The sequence below is a fragment of the Aulostomus chinensis genome, chromosome 13 (genome assembly GCF_037954235.1).
Source record: "Aulostomus chinensis isolate RoL2024-O1b breed Wild chromosome 13, RoL_Achi_v1.0, whole genome shotgun sequence".
Classification (NCBI taxonomy): domain Eukaryota; kingdom Metazoa; phylum Chordata; class Actinopteri; order Syngnathiformes; family Aulostomidae; genus Aulostomus; species Aulostomus chinensis.
Window position 1 is genome coordinate 14,273,137 of NC_141332.1, and position 11,693 is coordinate 14,284,829.

Genomic DNA, 11,693 nt, shown 5'->3' on the forward strand with positions numbered 1-11,693 from the left:
CCGAGGAGAGTTGTTAAGATTTGAAAGTTTACTTTTTGTTTGTCTTTACTTTTAACTGCAGCACGGTGGTCCAGTGGTTAGCACTGTCACCTCACAGCAAGAAGGTTCCGGGTTTGAGTTCCGGCATATATCTATATCTATATGAAATTTTGAAGACGTGGTTTTTTTTTAACATATATATTTTAATCAACATGGAGCAGAAAGTTTCATCAATCAAATGTTGTGATTCAGTTGATCTGCAGCACCTAACGCACGTCTGCCAGTCCTGAAAGAGGGATTCCTCCTCCGGGGCACTTCCTGAGGTGTCTGCCATAAAATATATTTACGATGTGTTTTTTTCCTGGGATTGCAAAGCATCCCCTCCCCCAAAAAAGTGTGATTTGTGATTTTGGGTCGTATCAATAAAACTTGGATTTGAATACATTTTGGATTGCACTGCAAAGACCGAACGCGACTCTTGAGTTGGTTTGCAGAATAAGTACGCGATTTCTAAGAAGTCAGTGCAAAATAAAAAAATAAATAGAAAAAAGTAATCAGAAACGTCTGCAGGTATCTCCAACCTCCAATCTATTTCTGTCCCACAAATACATTATTCAGTTGCTGTGCATCTAATTAACAATTGAAGATGCACAGATGGTGCTCTTGACCTGTATATGCTGCAACAACACGTGTCTCTGTTAGCATGTGAACATGCATGGATGTGTCCTCTCGCTACTCTATAGACTGTTGCGTTCAAGGTAGATGCCAAGGACACATTATTGTGTTGATGTTTTCTTGATGTGTGCATGTGTGTGTGTGTGTGTGTGTGTATCCCTGGACTCGTATGGTTCAAGAAAAACCTGTACCTGTTCTCTCCTTTCATTAGATAGACGCGGTTAATATGCTGGTGACATTGTGGCATTATACACACATCTATTTGAGACTACATGCATATATGTGTGTGTGTTTGGGTATGTGTGTGTGCGTCTTCCCCGCTGCTTTATGATACCAAGGGAATAGAACAAACAGTCGCACAAATAACATGTAGAGACACATGTAGCGAGGGAGGGAGACCAAACTAATGAATGAAAGAGTGGAGAGCAGATTGATCGAATAAGGTGGTGACACGCAGTGTTCACAGCTGGCTCAAAGTCCCCAAGGTTGTTTAGATATTTCCAAGCCACTTCCATGGTTGTGTAGGTATTGTTGTGCTTTATGGATTAAAAAAAAAAGTTTATTTTATTTTACCGCTTGTCTGTGTGAGTTTTTACTGTACACAAACTCTCCTTTACCTCTGAAATTAGCAGGATTTCTCTTGAAGCAATACATTTCTGTAAAGTTACTATAATTAAAGCTTTCATTCTGCATCAAGTTATTAAAATGCGCTCTACTTTTTTATCCTTCAGTGTCTTCACATTATCCACTCTTGAAGGTACAACTATCTGCCTCCTCTATATCACTTTTCTTGCCATCTATCATTCTCTCTATCTCTCTCCCTGTTGGCCTCGTGCTTCCCATTTAATGTCTGCTGTGGGCCGGCCAGATCAATAGTCTCAAGACGAACACGTAGACACGTGTGCTAAAGTGGGAAAAAATAGCAAACCACATAAACATGTAGAACCAGCCACACACATACACACACACACACACACACACACACACACACACACACACACACATCCACGCATACACACACACACACACAAACACACAAACAGCATCAGCCGGACTGCACCATTAGCATCCTGTGAATGTTCATGGGGGAACGGAGCTGAGGTGAAATGACTTGTGTCAAGTTTGCAGACCACTAGTGGCTGATGGCCTCATCACACACAGCCTGGAGCGGCTGAGCGCAATCCAAGCTAAAAAAAAAAACAAACCTAAAAACTAAAACCTCTGATTATGACTTTTTAGCTTTTCAGATTTCGCCGGCCCCTCGCTCGGCAGCGGATGCACCCAGTCACAGTTACTCAATCCTGGCCTCTGCACGATTAGGCACCATCTCACTCCAAGCATGACCAATTCTTCTGCTCCCCTCTCACACATGGCGAAGTCAGGGGACAGACGAACCGAGGACTTCATTCCTTACGCTTCTGTCGTTTAAATCAGGTCGGATGAGTGTCATCCTCCCCTCCCCTGTAAGAGCATGGTAATCTGATTCTTCTACTCATGCCCATATCCACTCTGTTCTCCGTTGCCTCTAACTCTCTCGCTTTATCCGCCCAACTCTGTCACTCTGTCTTCATCGCGGGTATGCTATGATTGAATTATGCCCTCCAGAGTGGCTCTACAGGCTCCTGTATGGCTACTTGCCATCTTCAGTGGAGCCACATTTCCCCTCCATGCTGCCCAGTTCCATCTCTCTGCCATGGTACAGTAGGATCACTCGCTCTAGCTGCCCCAACAGTGTCCTGTCACCCCGGATCACAAGGGAAGGATGAAGAGAGGGACGAAAGGAGAGAAAGCGGGCACAGACCCCATGGCTGAGTCTTCCCCCACAACATATATGAATATGTTGGCAGAAAAGGACAAGCTTGCTGTTAGCAGTGTTGAACAACCGGCCATTGTTGAATTTGGGTCCTTCTGCCTTTCTTGTCTTTTCTGGAGTTTAAAAACTAGCCTGTACCCCAACCGTGTGCTTCATGTCATGACTCCATCACGTCCTCAGAACTTCCAGGTTGCTCTCCATACTCACAGTATATTGATGCGTGACCGGGATTTCACATTCTGCTGGACATTTTTAAGATTTTTTTTCACCCAAAAAGTCAGAATACTTTTTTTTTTTTAAAGATATCTAACAATTATTTCATATCACGTTTCTTTTTCGCCGTCATTGTTGCCCTGTAAACTGGTTCTGGAATGAGAGCTTCATCTCTGGAAGCCTTGAGCGAGACAGCGAAGGTCGTATTACAGGAGCAAATTCAACTGAAGGAATTCTGACTTGTCTTACTTTATCCCATCTTATTTCAGGTTAGGAACAAATCCCGTATGCTCAGTCTTTCATATTGGTCACTAACTAATTGTACCTTTTACTCATCTCAACAGCCAAGCTCTTTGGTCACCTGTTAGACGTTCTGGAACATACCACATAAAGAATAAAGACAGGGAGAGACCCACGTCAGCGGGTCACAGGGTCAAGGTCAACTGTTAAACTGTTCTTTAGGAAATTATTTTTACATGATATTTGGAAGCTTGTGAAATCCATCCACTTATTCCTACATTAGGGGGTCGTGGGGGGGGGGGGGGGCTGGAGCCTATCCCAGCGGCTACGGGCAAGAGGAGGGGTTCACCCTGGACAGGTCACCAGTCCATCACAGGGCCAACACATAGAGACAGACAACCATTCACACTCACAGTCACACCTACAGTCAATTTAGAGTATCAACCAGCCTCGTCCCCTCTTGATGTCTTTGGACTGTGGGAGGAAGCTGGAGTACCAGAGAGAACCCACGCAGGAACAGGGAGAACATGGAGACTCACACAGAAAGATCCTGTGCTGGAGCCGGGACTTGAACCTGGAACCTTCTTGCTGTGAGGCGACAGTGTGAACCACTGCACCACTGTGCTGCCCAGCTTGTGAAATGTACTTTTCTTATCTGATGTTACAGGACCATAATATTTTTTCCTCAGTAAGGGCCTAACACTAATCGCCATGGTTACCTAACACTGAAGATCTTTGGAAAAGTTTGGAAGTTTCTCTAATACGACCACACACCACTCACCACCCCTGATGCATGAACCGTCCAACAACCTGTCGGAAAAAACAAAACACTTTTCTCCTGAAAATGTTTGAAGTATATTACACGCCAAGTTCTGGTAATGTGTTTTGTTGGGAATATGTTCGCAGAATATTCTTCCTGAAGGTGGGATAACTCAAAAAAAAAAAAAAAGTTGGACAGGGCAACAGATTATGGATAAAATATTCCCCAAAGCCACAGTTAACATGAACATGTGTTTAAAATGATTTCACATCTTTAAGATATGTTCTTTAAGTTAAATGAAAACATTAAAACCTGTGGCCAATGTTGGAAAAGTGGGTAGACAATAATAATAATGATAATGATAATCATCATCATCATCATCATCATCATCATCACCATCATCATCACCATCATCATGTAAATAATAGTAATAGCACAGATACATTTAGGTTTTAATACCAGCAAACCGCAGAAATAAAGTGTGTGTGTGTGTGTGTGTGTGTGTGTGTGTGTGCGTGTGTGCGTGTGTGTGTGTGTGTGTGTGTGTGTGTGTTGCGGGGGGGGGGGTTCGGAGATTATACAAATAGTCTGGTAAGAGGCATGTTGTTTTGATTAGACCTGACAGACTCCTCAAAAAACATGAATAAAAAGCGAGGAGCTCCAGACCTGGACTCATGCATAATAGTTTAGTGCAGCGAGCGCCAGGAAAAGAAGAGTGGCTCATACTTAAGCCTCACGTAATTAATGCATAGATTAAGGCATTGATAGTGCAGGGGGCTGCATGTGCAAGAGAATGTGCACAAAAAATGATATGCAAGCAGGAAAAAAAAAACCAACCAAGAGAAATTAGAGAGTGCAGAACGTTTTGTAAATCCATCCTTTGTTTTCTCTATCAAATGCTATTTGCTCCCTGGACTCTTTATTTTTTGTTTTTTATTTTTGGAGCTTTTAGAAAAGAAAACTTTTTCCTCTCCTTTGAATCCGACACACGGCAGAGTCGTGGCCCTTTTTATTGCACTTTATCAGCTTGACCAAAGGATCCTTGTGTGACTTACCTTCACTGTGCTCTCCTCCTCACTACCGTGGCGCTCAGAATAGTCATATGCTGGTTTCCAAGGCAACCAACCAGGACCTGTGTCCAGAGAGAGTTGACAGACATTGAATGGAAGAACATGAAACAGTGGCTGCACCTTTTATTAGACAATGGCACAACATAACCTATGAGCTTTTCTGATTAAAAAGAGCTGCTTAGTAAAAGTAAAAATAAAAACGCTGTTAACTTTTTTTCATCAAAGAATCTGTATGGCCTTACAGAATTGCCTTGTGTAATATTTCCCTTTTCTAAATAGATGAAACAAACTATATTTTTAGGAACAGCTGCAGTGCCCCTGGAGGGAAAGACTTCATTTGCTTCTCCCCTGGGTCACTACACCAAGTAAGCTCCATTAATGTAAAGAGAAAGACTAGAGGCTTACATGAGATGAAATAGAAAAACAAAACTCAGCGGGCCAGCACTAAGAGAGAGCTATCAGTTGTCTAATTAATCTGTTTGTTCGCTGATGTTCTGCGGACCAGAGGAAGGGGCGAGGAGCTGCAGCGTCAACGGGAAAAGGAAATAAGAATCTTCCTCACCGGAGGGTTAAAATTGAGCATTCGAGGACAATTAAGAATATGTTTTTATATTATGTGGGCATTCTCGACTTATGAACTTATATATGATGAAAAAAAAAAACGTTTCCCAATATTGTTGGTGCAATCTGAAGTTGCTGCCCTCATAAAAACAAAATGCTGTTACTCCCCAACAGGGGGTGCTGCTTCCTATCTTCTCCAGAGGGTGACCTGTGGGATTGGGGCTGTTTAATCACAGCAGAGTGAGAGAGAGAGAGAGAGAGAGAGAGAGAGATAGAGAGAGAGAGAGAGAGAGAGAGAGAGAGAGAGAGAGAGAGCTGGTGGCTTAAGGCCATGTGACCCTTATAAATTTAATCCAGAAACAGAGCTGACACCAGGCGACATCAGTAATGACAACATTCTCTTCTTCTCCTCCTCACATAAAATATATGTGGAGATTATTGGTGTGAAAATGAATGAGCGCTACTCAGGTGTGGCTGCAGGAGTTCGTCTGACGAACCTCTTTATATTTGTTACACATAAGCGTTGCAATGCTTCAACAACTGCATTTAGATGTGCAGTTTCTGTAAATCTTTTTTTTTTTGTGGGCATCATTTTGGTTTTAAAAATAATAATCAGTAAGACAGGAAGAGTTCCAACCATTCGCTGCTCAGTCTGACAGATGAAGAGACAGAGGAGATGGCTCCTTTGCTCTGCTGATGTTGAGCAACAGCTGATAAGTGATATCCAATCACATTCAATTTGCTGGGGATGTTTTCATTAAGCGTAAAACATCAGTCAATATGTCTGGCCCGTGGCTGCGGAGCTACGAGATATGAGCTTTGGTGCAGACCCAAGTTTAGCTCTAACTGCTCCAAATCCAGCACTTTTAAGAATTTCTTCAGAAGTGACAGGGCTCAGCAATGAGAACCGCTGATCCTCAGAAAACTATTTGACATGTATTCCTTTTGTTGATAAATAAAAGAAGTTTATTTATTCTTATTATTTACTTGCTGAGCCCCGAATTGCTCCTGATGGCCCTGTGATGGACTGGCGACCCATCCAGGGTGAACCCCGCCTCTCGCGCAGTGTCAGCTGGGATAGGCTCCAGCCCCACCTTAACGGATAAGCAGTACAGAAAATGGATGGAAGGAAAGAAATTTACTGTGACAAAGTTCAGCCTTGATATTTACTTGGGTGATGCCAGATGATGGAGGCACTGCAGAGTGAAACCGGTAGAATTCACCTCCAGTTTCTCTCTTTGCTGTTTATTTTATTCTCTCTGTTTTGGTGCACAATAAACAATCAGGGATAGAAATTTTTGTTTTGACATCATTATTCCCCATTTTTCTCTACACATCCAGATTCATCAGAATAAAGGGGTTGACTTTTGTTGCTAGCCGTCAATCAATAAAAACAGATAGAGATTTTGAGAGAAGCAAAAGGGGGGGGGGGGGAGGCACTGCTGTATAAAATCGCTTTCTAAATTCAGGTCTTGTGCAGCAGATTAGGAAGTCAGAGTCCTCCAGTTTCTTAAAGTAACCCTGCATTTCCCTGTGATGAAGACTTAAAGATCTGAGAAGCATCAAGAGACATATCTAAGAGAAGTGACTTCAGTTTTTATTCATGCCCCTTGCCTCTTCCCTTTTTAAGTGATCCACAGCTTCAGAGAGGGAAAGAGAGAGAGAGAGAGAGAGAGAGAGACAGAGAGAGACAGAGACTCTTCAGCAGGACCGACGCTGTCACTGCGCAGTTCAAAACATTTTGCCATGCAAAAACCGCCAAAAGCCCTGAAAAAAACCTGCTCCTTTGAACATCGGAGGAACTCATTCACAAGCAGGTCAGGCATAAACTTTAAGAAAATTTCAAATCAGCTCCCCTCCCCCCGAAAAAAAAAAAATCTAGGAAGTTCTGAAGGTAGATTTCTTAATGCTGGGGGATTTTTTTAAAATTATTATTATTTCTCCTTCTCAATTAAGATCCTTGCAGTGCATATTGGCAAGTAACCAGGAGTGAATTTGTCATACACCGCAAACACAGAAACACGTACACACAGACGGTTCCCATATTCTGGAGGACAGCTGCAAGGGTGTGGAAGTCTTGGGAAAATAGATCATGGAATCAGGCCAATCAACTTCCTCTGTCACCAGCACCTGTTTGTTTGGATCTGCTGCTGACAATACAAAGTGATCATAAAAAAAATATATACAGAGATTAAATTCACTCGTAAATGCGAGGCATTATTGTCACAAACACGCCTTTCTTTATAGGAGTGGTGTAGTACAGTAGGATTTTCTGCTGGCATGTTTGCTGCTGAGGTTTATTCAACAGAGATTATGCAAATGTGAGACTATTGCACATCCTGCCCTAATTCACTAAACCCTGTTATAATTAAGACACACATAAACCACATATACATCAGCATAATACAAAAGTGTTACCTTGATATATTCCCTCTACCAAAAACAAGAGAGATGATGACACTCCTTGATGTTTTCATCACTCAGAAAACAGGAAGACTGGAGGTGTGTGTCTGTGTTGGCATGTTCATAAGCGAGGCTGTGAATATGTGTGTGTGTGTGTGTGTGTGTTCGTGTGTGTGTGTGTGTGTGTTCGTGTGTGTGTTCATGTGTTTGAGCTGAAGGGGGGTAGACGATCTTCTCTGAAGCGGCCCAGGCAGGCATCAGCACTCAATCATCGCGGATCTGCCAGACGACACCAGCAGAGAAAACACATTACTCGTGTTGTGTCGCCTCGTCGTCTTCTGTTATCTTCTCTTTATTATATTTAGGGCTGCCTAGCCTCAGGGTCAGGTGACAATCTGCATTCTCTGTCTACAAGTTTTCTCAAAACTGTCTGGAGTTTCTATTTATTTATTTATTTATTTATTTTTGCATTTTTGTTTCTTTCTTTATTTCTTTCTTTATTTATTTATTTTTGCCTCTGTTTTAAAGAGGCGTTGTTGATGGTTTTTAATCCCTACATGAGTCCCTTTGCAGATGATTCTGCTGGCATGGTGTCAGAAAAGAAACTAACAGAGAGCAACGCTACGCTTTCGACAAAAGATGAATACCCTGAGATGGGAGGGAGGGAATATAGAAGAGAGACAAAGAACCCATTTGAAGTGTCTGTCTAAGTTTTAGTAAAAAATGAATTCTTTATAACGACATATAAATATATAAATGAAACACTTAAAGATATTATCAGCCACTTTCATTCCCCCTGCCTTTTGTGTGCTGGTTGAGGTGGGAAACAGAAGGGAAGTAAACACATCTGCATATCTGAGTCATTGGTTCCAAGGGAGCTGTTATGGGCTGTCTCTGCAAATCTCTTCTCTGTGTTGCTTACAGCCCACCAGCAACAAAAAAAAAAAAAATCCCCCCTACACCACTGGTGCCGGCTCAGATATTCCGGCAGTCTTAGATTGGAGGGAGGCGAATCTGATTTCGCATATCTTGATCTCAAATGGCTGCATGCACCTTTTCATTTATCAGTTCGGGTCATGTGCCAAAAGGTCTACAGGAAGGAAGGTGGCTTATAGGTGTCGTTGCCGTTTAGTGTTGAGTTGATGGTAAGTTGGCTCAGTCGGGGTAACAGAGTGAGCCAAGTCCGGTCAGGCCCTCTGTCTCCACCTGTAGCCATCACCTGGACAACCAAGCGTGCCGTCCCCGTGGCCACATCTGAGGAAAAAGAGAACTGGCATCAACTGATGACAAGCACGGGGCAGGCGACACTGTCTCTGCCACCTGCTTCATAATAATGCATGCAAGCCACAAAAGTACTTCAAATAAAAATGGGATTCATAAGTCGGCGTGAAGGTGGACAAATGAAGCTCCATTAAATGTGTGTTTAATGGGAATTTCTTCTAACCTCGAGATCCATTCCTAAACCTGTTGTTGCTGTTTATTTTCTGTGTGTTTTACTTTATTTATTTTTGTCCCTCTGGTCAGCGAGAGGACTCTTTCATTACGGCTGTCACCCTCAGGACCAGGCTGATACAACAGGAATAATGAGCAACTATTCTGCTCTGTTGCAGCAAACCAAACAAGGTTTACAAAGAAGGACTCTGGGGGGTCAAGGATGAGCACCACTCTCTTCCTGTCTCACACACACACACACACACACATATATATATATATAGTATATATATATGTGTGTGTGTGTGTGTGCACATACACACACTCTTTACAACTTCCACTTTCTTACGTCTGTCCCCAGTGTGTAAGGCTCACCATGGTAACCTCGTCCTCTAGAGCAAATGGCGAGTACGCTGTGATGGGGTTCTGACCAAAGTTTATTGATCAACAAGATTTGGTGGCTGTTGCAAAGAAAAATCTTGTTCTACATTGTTGAGACTCACGATCAATAAGAAAATCCCTGGAAACACACTTTATAGATTTATACTCCTGAGATATTCACACTTTATTGGGTGTACTTAGGGTTTATTTCTGGCTTGTTGTTTGTCCCAGTGCATCACTTTCTGCATTTGGTTTTGTATGCTGATGTGTGTATGCGCATGTATAGGCGCGCGATTGTGTGTGTTCCATGGGTACTTCCTGTGCTTGTGTCTATGCAGCCGAGATGATTCATGAGTTTCGTTTTTGTTTCAGAAGAAAAACTTCACACGTTGAAACACTTTATGTCACACGCATACAAATACGCACACACACACACACACACACACACACACACACACACAAACACACACGTACATTCACTGATGCTGTTATGTTACTCTCTTCCAACTCCCACACAAATACACACAAATGAGTGCATCTTCGTTGATGCTTTTTGGGGCACAAACGAACCAAAAATATCTTAACATGCACTCGTTCTGCTTTTCCTCTGACTATAGCAGCTCATGATCATAGTTATAAATACCATAATCACATAACAATACACAACATTTACACAGTGATGTCTTTTTATAAATAAATAAATTCATATAAATAAGCAGTTTATATAACAGATTACTTTCAAAAATCTGTCTCCTCTGAGCTTTATCGGGGAAACGCTGCTGCACATTTGTGTGTATAGTACAAAGGATAAAGTCCTTTTTGTGCTCCTGGAAAAGCTGTGTTGCGTATTTTGCTGTGCAAAGTGTGCTTGGCGAAGGTCACAGCAAACAATGGTCCAATGAAAGTATCCGTAAAGGCACAATGGCATGAGAACAATATAGAGAAAAAAGATGTGTCTATTGAAATCAGTTTATGTGTAGAACATTTTATGCAACAGAAATAATTCCTCTGTCAGTCAAAGCAGTAGCGGTATTTTCAGATGGTTGCTCACCTTATCACCTTTGCCTATTTGATTATCTGAAAGGGGAAAGTCCGCAGGAAACTTTACAGTATCCATCTACAGTTTCAAGTCAACAATTTTCCTTTTTCAAATGAAGCCAGCAACTTCCTCATTGCTGATTTTCCACGCCTCTTTGTTGCTCTCTTTCTCTCTCTCTCTCTCTTTTTTTTTTCCGAATGTTGCGTCACTGGGTTGTGGTTTGCTCACTACTCACAGTGCACAGGAAGTGTTTTGTGGCAAAACAGGTCCCTGTCACTGTTTCCACTCCTCGTTGAGGACCGCAGAGCTAAAATTAACACTAATAACAAGATCACAGGTGCCTAAAATACTCACTTCCACATACATAGAGGTTGAATTTGACTACTCTGAGCTATTTATACGTAACCATGTTAATATACTTATGTCTGGGCTGAGGTTAAGTTTACTGTGTGACGCAGTTGGCCACAAAGGAAGCAGCCCAAGCCAATTAGTGAGCACGGGGGTTAGAGAGGAGCTAGTAAGTCGGAACAGTTATGATGATCCCGTAAATGAAAACGGCTTAAAAACAAATGGCAGGTTGATTCGTTTTTTGGCTTGGATGCATCACGGCTGAGTCCAATCTAAAGGGACAGTTCACCTGAACATAAAAATACATCATACTACCGTGAAACACTGCTGGAGTTTCACAGGAAAAGGTTTTGCAGTAATCTCCCAAACATTTAAGTGAATGGGGAGTAATTTAAGACTAAAATGCCTCCATGGTGCTCATCTGAAGTAATCCAAGTATCCTGAAACTGTGACATGTCAAGTTGTTCGAAAAACGTCACTGACAACGTATTTGTTTTTTGGCCACGAGAGTCATTTTTGGGAGAAGTAAATATCCACCCAGGGTGTCAGGGCTCAGTGGTGGAGTGGCCATCTAGCAACCGAAGGGTCGCTGGTTCAAGCCTCACTTCCCCCGGTGACCGTGTCCAAGTATCCTTGAGCAAGATACTGAACCCTTAATTGCTCCTGATGGACTGGCGACTCTTCCAGGGTGAACCCCGCCTCTCGCCAAATGTCATCTGGGATAAGCTCCAGCCCCCCCCCCCCCCCCCAACCCGTAACAGATAAGCGGTATAGAAAATG

The 11,693-nt window shown here is 42.5% G+C and overlaps 1 long non-coding RNA gene across 1 annotated transcript; it reads right to left on the reverse strand.

Annotated features, from left to right (window-relative positions):
- Positions 1 to 6,254: 6,254 nt before the first annotated feature.
- Positions 6,255 to 10,757, reverse strand: LOC147251005 (uncharacterized). The gene is made up of 3 exons (XR_015119037.1): positions 10,578 to 10,757; positions 8,768 to 8,968; positions 6,255 to 7,993 (listed from the first exon to the last, which is right to left on the reverse strand). It is a non-coding gene; the product is annotated as an uncharacterized LOC147251005 (long non-coding RNA).
- Positions 10,758 to 11,693: the final 936 nt, after the last annotated feature.